The sequence below is a fragment of the Melanotaenia boesemani genome (assembly GCF_017639745.1).
Source record: "Melanotaenia boesemani isolate fMelBoe1 chromosome 2 unlocalized genomic scaffold, fMelBoe1.pri SUPER_2_unloc_1, whole genome shotgun sequence".
NCBI classification, from domain to species: domain Eukaryota; kingdom Metazoa; phylum Chordata; class Actinopteri; order Atheriniformes; family Melanotaeniidae; genus Melanotaenia; species Melanotaenia boesemani.
The window spans coordinates 124,992-131,673 of record NW_024580582.1 but is presented as its reverse complement, the minus strand read 5'-3'; the positions used below and the strand labels follow the sequence as shown (position 1 = coordinate 131,673).

Genomic DNA, 6,682 nt, shown 5'->3' with positions numbered 1-6,682 from the left:
CAAGACTCGCTAAGCGTGTCCACGTGTAGTAATAATACACAGAACTACATAAAATACATACAAATGTAAATCTATCAGTACAAGTACTGGATCCACAGTTTTAGGAAAATACAACTAAATGAAGCTTTGACAGAAAAATGCCATTAAAATAGTTTTGTCTTCAAGTTGTAATGTATAATCTGGGCCTTGTTCTGCTTTTCCCACTAATAAATCACTGATCTGACTTTCTCTCAGGCACATAGATGGAAAGCACACGCTGGTGAGACTGAAGATGATGTTTCACGGCTGTGTTGATGCTTCAGTTGGACCATTATCTACCTCGCTGGTCCAGACAGCAGCAGAGCCTCAAGTGTTTTGTCCCTTTTCATTGTGGCATCAGAACTTTGGAAAAGCATCTAGAGTGAGACGTGATGACGGACTGGAAAACACTGGTGTTGCCGTTTCATGCATCACAGGAGAGGATTAAATAGACGGCGTTGTTACTGGCAGGTCACAGCAGAAGAACTGAGAGATTGTGGGCAGAACTGAATCCAGTTGTGTGGTTTCATTTTGCTGATCTGTTCAGTTTTATGGAGGAGCAAGGTGTACTAGTTTCTCTTCATGAACTACGTTTGTCTTCATTACATCTATTTGCCACCAAGTCAAAGGGCTGCCAGTGAGTTTCAGAATGGGTGGAATAACCACGTCTTTCACCACAAGGAGGACAAACTCCTCTTCAGCTGTGGCAGCAGGGTGTTAACAACAATGCAGGAACACATAACCCAAGTATGAAGGACACTTTTACCTTAGTGGCTTTGGCAACGATGATCCTGCAGCAGTTCCACACAATAATATTGTTATTCATCTATTAATATTCCTCTCAGTGATGCCACAACGTCTTCTCTTCAGCACCTTCATCCATGTGAAGATGATGGAAATCATGGTGTATTTATTCTGCAGCCTTGTGCATTTTCTTGGAAGGAGGAATTCCTGGTTTTATCCATATGATTGATGCTGAGAAGCTTTTTAACAGTTTTCCATCATGTGACAAATAGAAAATGAATATCATCCAGTTTATAAAGTTCCAGTCAAATAACACTGTGCCAAGCTTTGTAATGGCTCCATTTCAAGTTTTTTATTGGTCTGTTCAGAAACTTTGTCTCTAAATGTGACTCCAAGCTCAAACCTCCATCTTGACATTGAAAGATATTTCTTTTATACAGGTTCCTGGTATGAAAAATAGTCCCACAGGAAACACTTTATTGAAGCTTCTGGCTCTGGAGAACTCACTAAACTGCCATAAAGAAATAATCACGTTAACATTTAACATCCTTTGTTGAACAGAAAGACTAAAACAAAAACATCATTAATGCTAAATTTGTGGACTCTGATGTGAGACTAGAAGTTGGGAGAAAAACCGTCTAACAGCTGAAGAGTCAAGCAGAAACAAAGATTTCACAATACATGTGCAACGACCCGCAGAAACAAAGCTTCAGCTTTTATGCAGGAGAAAAATAGAGCCCTGCTCGGCCGCTAGAAGAAGCTTGTTTCAGATCGTTCACAAAGTAGCACAAATATGTAGAACTTACCAGATGAGCTGCCCTTCTTACTGTACAATATGCCACATGTGTCCATCTACATTTCATAGAAGCTGCACTCAGACGCTCATGAAGATGTTCATGTAAGAGGAAATGGATTGCACATCACATTAAATTACATCCATGAACTTCTTCTAATTGTTATCCAGAAATCAGTTATTATACAGATCATTTAGAAGCACACAAGTTTCATGTAAATGTGAGTTTCATCAGACTGAAAGTTCTGCTTCGTCATTGCCGGGCTGTCCACCTCCAGTCCTCCAAGGCTGAACTTGTGCAGGTTTTAAGAGATTTCCTTCACCAGCACACCTAATTCACTTTAAATGGCTTTTCTCAGCAGCTTGTTTTTAAAGTTCTGCCAAAGCATGTTGAGCCATTAACCTGATTCAGGTGTGCTGCAGCGGAAACATCCAAAACCTGCAGGATAGTGGCCCCTGATGAGCAGCCTGGGAGACCCCGTCTTATTGTAAACTTCATTCCAGTTTGTTGCAAAGCCAGAAGATTCTTTCACTTAGTGGCTCATGTGGATTTTACATCATTGTACAGTAAAAATAAAGGCAGTAAGACTTAATGAGCCCTAAAACTTTTCCCAAAACATAAAAACTGCAAACAAACAAAAGAAGCAGTATTTCAAAGTGTTTGTTGGTTGATCGGTTTGAAAAGCAGGCGATAAAATCAAGAGGAAAATAGTGAGCTGTAGATGAATTTAAAAGTGGAATAGTGTCTGACTAAAAAGCTGCAGTGAAGTTCGATTTCAACATTACTTGCAGAAAGCAGCTGAAAATGTGAAGCGTTCTTCACATCTATTAACTTCAGTTTGACAAATATGCAGCAGGTTTGTATTTATTGTACAAAATCACATAAAAACAAGAGAAAAGAAGAAAAGTCTCACGTTGCTTTGTGTAATTAACTGAACATGAACTTGACCTTAACACAGAATACTTTGATCCAGACCTGTACACATATTACGCTGGGCTAAAACCAAGGGTCCCGCCCACCGCAGAGCCCCTGTTTTCCTGAAGGTCTCCGTATGAGGTCTGCAGCGTAGCTTCAAGCAGTTAGTGCAGCTGTTTGCAGCGGCAGCTTTGCAGCTTCCTGAATCCTCCTCTTTGTGGAGGAAAGAACCCAGTCGGCGAAGGAGTGTTGGCTCCTGTGGAAAAGGCGAGGATCGTTCCCAGTTTCTGTTCCTTCCTCATCTGGTGGAAAAGGAAGAAAGAAACTGGACAATAAACAGAAAGCAGAACATCTCTTACTATTCTAAACTGACACACAACGACCAGATGCAGCTAAATATTTCAGTTAGAAGAAGAAATGGTCAAATTCCATGGATTTACTTCTGCGTGTGTCTCCAGAAAGGAAGAACTTCCTCAGCAGCTTCTGTTGCTGCCAGCTGGAGATGGCGGATAATGAAAAGACTGTCGGCCACATCAGCTGAGAGGCTGCAGGAGACCAGCACAGAAGAGCTGAGCTTGGATTTAGTCCAGCACACCAAGTGTTTTCAGTCCATCTCTGAATCTAAGACAGAGACAGACAGATTGAAGAGGTTTTTATTGGTTTAAAAAGAAAAAAACTCAAATAAAATTCAGTAAAAATGCACAAAAAGACGACATTTACACGTTAAACTGAAAAGTATGTGAAAAGTCAGCAGTTGGTTTCTTTAAAAGCTGTGTTGTCCAGACTTTGGTGATCGGCATCTCTGTAGAGCACCAGATTCCCTCATTATTAGATCTCAGTCAAATTCCAGAGCAAAGCCCCACATTTACTCCTCGCTAGAAATTTAACACGTCTTCAGTTTGTTCATAGACACAAAGTTTAAAGAAAGTTCATGAAGAGCTGACGTTACAAAGATTAGTGCTGACTGACAATGTTTAGCTTGTTTCACCAAGAGAGCAGAACATCCCAGAATCCGCTGTGTTGGTCTGATGGACAGAACTTTCCATTTCTAGACTTTGTGTATCAGATCTGCATCCAGCTGCTGTCCAGCTGCAGTTTGGCTGAAATCAGTCTGTTGCCACATGCCGTCAGAAACTCGAGGCTGGAAAACATCAAGTACAATGTAGAAAAGTTTCAAGTAAACAGTCCTTAAAAAACACAACAACAACAAACTTATTAATGCACAACACGCAGCTCCAATAAAGCAGCGACACATCTGCTTGTTTTCCATCCTTCATGAGGACATGACTCAGCAGGTCTACTGTCAATAACATGAGTCAGCAGGAATTTACAGGAATTTACCACATGTACTTTATTAATTACTACATGAATCATGAAGGTAAATCCATGTCAGTAGTCAGTACAGCACGTTTACACATTGATAGAAAGAACAATGACATATAAGTGCAGACCTGACATCAGCTGACAGCTTCCCTCCAAAGGCGTCTCTTATTGGTTCAGGAACTCCGTTGGCCCCAGATTTCTGGAATTCAGATCCGTTCAGTTCATGCCCTCGTTCAGCAGCTTCTGCTTTGTGCCACGTTTGATGACAGAACAGCTGGATGTCCCGGAAGAAGGACGACGTCCTTGTTTCCAGTATCATGATCCTGATTTTAGCCTGAAAATAGAACACATTCATTTTATAGTTAATATTTGATGTTTGTAGAAAGTTCCCACAGTTGTTAAATGTTAAATGAATCATGCAAACCTTCACTAACTAAATCAAACTCTAGCCAGTGTAAATACTTTGAGACGTCCTCATGTTGCCGTGGTTACGGACGGAGCAAACGGCCGCTAGTTGTGTTAAACACACACTAAGCTCCAACAGTGATGTGACTGGACTGATGGAAGCAGTTTCCAGAACTCTTTATCTGAACTGACAGAAACATGTTTGATAAAACTCAGCCTAAAAGAAAAGTCACTTTTCTTTGTGTTTTACTAAAAGACTAAAAATAAAAGAGCAGCTTCATTTTACCAGCTTTATTTTTATCCCATCAGCTTGTGAATAAACTAATTATGTAATGTGTGATCCAGATAAGTGGTGGAAAGACGACTGTAACAGCTGCTCTGGTGAGGAGAGTGTGTTATTAAAATAGTCCCATTAACTGGGGCAGGAAGAACGTAGCAGACCCCCAACTGGACCGGGTCTAGAGTCTGCAGGTTATTAGGTGTGAACGCAGCCTCCAGCAAAGAAAGACTTTCTGTCCTCTGACAACATGTCATACAACACGTTATTCCCCAGCTGCCACTGCTGATGCTTCTATGACTCTCAGAAGTGTGTTTCTCTTTAATGGGAGCAGCAGCACAGCCTGCAGCTACATGAGCAAACACACACTACAGGACGGACTTAGTCCACTGGAACTAACACTTGGAGATTCTATTCACATTTTATTTTCACCTTTTCCTCGGTCGGGACGTCCAGCTGCCAAAGTGTTTGTGAGTCTTGTGTCTTAAAGACCGTGGCGACCCTCCGGTCCAGGTCTTGAGTACATGCCTGGACTGCTGAGGCTTTAGGTCTGAAGAGTTCTCTCATCTGATGCTGGACCCTGTCTGAGTTTTATTAGGGACGGATGACCCGTCCTCTGCTGCTCAAGAGACAAACACAACCATGTCATGATGAAAGATTTCTGAAACCACTGCGTCTCATTTCTTCCATCCATGTCAGGCGGGAACTAGAGACGACCTGCACCTGCTTCTCAGCCAATCACAGCGCAGCATAAACTGCCTGCCTTTTCCACCAAACTCCTTCCGTTTCCACCAAATCTTTCCTCACACACACACACACACACACACACACACACACACACACACACACACACACACACACACACCCACACACACACACACACACACACACACACTCTTCTACATACATGTTCTATTCTTACATGCAGATATTACCGTATTAACTACGTCCACTGAATTACAGAAAATAAATGAAAGAGGGAAAGAAAATGTGAGCATGTGAGAGTAAGAATATATGTACAGTATGTGAGAGAGAAAATGTGTGTATGTGTGAATAAAACTGTGTGTGTGTGTGAGGATGAATTATGGCCTATACAGCTCCTCATACCTGTCTGTCCACTTCTACCTCACCTGTCTAGTTTCCTCCTGTCAGCAGCATCTTTTCATCTCCTCCATCATGTCCTCACTGAGGAGTCTCATATTAAAGTAGAAGCAGGTCAAAGTGGTGATTGGTCTCTTAGAGGCTGGGGGTGAAAGCTTCTCACACACAAGGAGCTCAGACATTTCATTCATTTCCCTCATGTTTGATGAAGCTGCTTAAAAACAGTCAGATGTAGAGGAGAAGGGATTAGATGGAGACAGAAGTCAAACCTGACCCCCCTCCTCCTTTCAGAGTGGAGCCTATTGGAGAGCGATGGCTGAGACCAGGTCTGAGAAAGTGTGTGTGTGTGTTTTCATTGGATTCATCACTTTCAAAGTCAGCATCAAAGTGTCAATAGATCAACACCTGAATCTGGATTGGTTCTGTTCTCTCCATCAGATTCCTGGAAAGTCAATGGAAGCAAACACGGTGAACAGGAAGCTCCACCTGTCTGACAACAACAGGAAGTTTCCATTAGTGGACGTCCCTCAGTCATGTCCTGATCATCCAGACAGATGTGATGGCGCCCTCTTCAGGTTCTGTGTGGAAATGTTCTGACTGCTCGCTGTTACTGGGATGTTAGTGGAGAGGAGACGTTTGTCAGTGAGTTCCAGAGGAACCAGAAGGAGAGGAACCAGTAAAGACGGCGTGTTGGGAGGAAATGAATCCTCATGGAGTCTGAGCTGCTCTCATCGTCATGGTTACGCTGTCTCTCACAATAACAGATGAACAGCATGTCCTCCTCCTCCGTCTCCAGCAGTAGCAGCGTATGTGGAGCGTCCTGCTGGAACTCTGTCCTTCTACAGAGTCTCCTCTGACTCTGATCTTCCTCCACATCTTCATCAGCACCTTCATCATCCTCTGCTTCCTGGGTTCGGCTTCTTGTTCAGCTTGTTTTCTTCCTCAGTGTTTGTGTTGTAAAGAGTTTGATCCTGTCAGACATTATTAACCAGAGTTCAGTCTGGAAGCGTCTGTCTTCTTCAGAAACAGTCTTTCAGATTCATGTATGAAACTCTTCTAGATGATTCCTTGGATGTTTCCTGTTTTCCCTCCTTTAAAGATAGAA

General features: G+C 42.4%; 1 long non-coding RNA gene across 1 annotated transcript; it reads right to left on the bottom strand.

The window, feature by feature from the left end:
- Positions 1-2,711: 2,711 nt before the first annotated feature.
- On the bottom strand, positions 2,712-3,452 carry LOC121636036. The gene is made up of 3 exons (XR_006009585.1): positions 3,192-3,452; positions 2,912-3,092; positions 2,712-2,773 (listed from the first exon to the last, which is right to left on the bottom strand). It is a non-coding gene; the product is annotated as an uncharacterized LOC121636036 (long non-coding RNA).
- Between the last annotated feature and the right edge of the window lie 3,230 nt (positions 3,453-6,682).